The sequence below is a fragment of the Mus pahari genome, unplaced genomic scaffold (assembly GCF_900095145.1).
Source record: "Mus pahari unplaced genomic scaffold, PAHARI_EIJ_v1.1 scaffold_15610_1, whole genome shotgun sequence".
Taxonomy (NCBI): Eukaryota; Metazoa; Chordata; class Mammalia; order Rodentia; family Muridae; genus Mus; species Mus pahari.
This window is the reverse complement of record NW_018392925.1, coordinates 1-1483: the sequence shown is the minus strand read 5'-3', so window position 1 is coordinate 1483 and position 1483 is coordinate 1. Positions and strand designations below refer to the sequence as shown.

Genomic DNA, 1483 nt, shown 5'->3' with positions numbered 1-1483 from the left:
ACAAACAAACAAACAACTCTTCGTTTCCTTGAGTCTTTGTATTGTTCTGTTTGTTTCTAATTTATTGATTTTGGCCCTGGGTTTGATTATTTCCTACCATATACTCCTCTTGGATATGTTTGCTGTTTTTGTTCTAGAGCTTTCAGGTGTGCCTTTAAGTTGCTAGTATGAGATATCACCAATTTCTTTATGAAGGCACTTAGTGTTATGAACTTTCCTCTTAGCACTTCTTTCACAGTTTGTCCCATAAGTTTGTATATGTTATATCTTCAATTCCTATTGAATTTTAGAAAGTCTTTGTTTTGTTTTGTTTTGTTTTTTGTCTTTTTTTTTTGAGACAGGGTTTCTCTGTGTAGCCCTGGCTGTCCTGGAACTTACTCTGTAGACCAGGCTGGCCTCGAACTCAGAAATCTACCTGCCTCTGCTTCCCAAGTGCTGGGATTAAAGGCATGTGCCACTACGACCTGGCTTCTAGAAAGTCTTTAATTTATTTCTTTATTTCTTCCCTGACCCAGTAATCATTGAGTAGTGAGTTGTTCAGTTTCCATAAGTTTGTAGGTTTTATTTTGTTGTTGTTGTAGTCTAGCTTTAATCCATGGTGGTCTGATAAGAAACAAGAGGTTATTTTAATTTTTTTGTATCTGTTGAGACTTTCTTTGTGACCAACTTACATGCTCAATTTTGGAGAAGGTTCTGTGAGGTACTGAGAAAAAGGTATATTCTTTTGTGTTTGGATAAAATGTTCTGTAGATATCTGTTAGGTTCATCTGACTCATAACTTTTATTAGTTTCATTATTTATCTTTTTAGTTTCTGACTTTTCAGTTTCTGATCTGTCCATTGGTGAGAATTGGTTGTTGAAGTCTCCCACTATTAATGTGTTAGGTTTAATGTATGGTTTAAGCTTTAGCAATGTTTCTTTTATGAATGTGGGTATGCTTATATTTGAGGCATAGATATTCAGAATTGAAACATCCTCTTGGTATAATTTTGAGAAGTATGAAATGTCATTCCCCATATCTTTTGATTAATTTTCATTGAAAATCTATTTTATTAGCTATTAGAATGGCTACTCCAGCCATCATTAGCATCATAAATTCTGATGCATGGGGTAATCAAAAGAGAACCGAAGGTAAACAATTGAATTGATGTGTAAAGACTGGGCTTTGGTCTGCAAGAGAGTGCTACCTAGAGAGCTAACACAGATTTTTAGAATTTTTCTAGCAGGTTTTTTGACTTTGGTTAGAAAACCCAAGAGTGACAAATCCCTTATGGTCTGCGCCAACATCAGGTCACCTAGGGCGCGGAGTGGGCAGACACCCCCACGGTCCCTAAAGGACTGCCCATGCAATATTAGGATCACTGGTGAGTGGAACACAACAGCTGCTCCAATCCAATAGTGGCGGGCCTGTGACAGCAGGAACAAGGACACCAGAGCCTTTCCTGACCAGAGGCTCAGGTTCCTTTTAATCAGTTCAGGTTTA

At 37.5% G+C, this 1483-nt stretch overlaps 1 non-coding gene across 1 annotated transcript; it reads left to right on the top strand.

The window, feature by feature from the left end:
* The first annotated feature begins 1193 nt into the window (after positions 1 to 1193).
* Positions 1194 to 1254, top strand: LOC115063340. Its single transcript, XR_003843197.1, has one exon. It is a non-coding gene; the product is annotated as a U7 small nuclear RNA (small nuclear RNA).
* Positions 1255 to 1483: the final 229 nt, after the last annotated feature.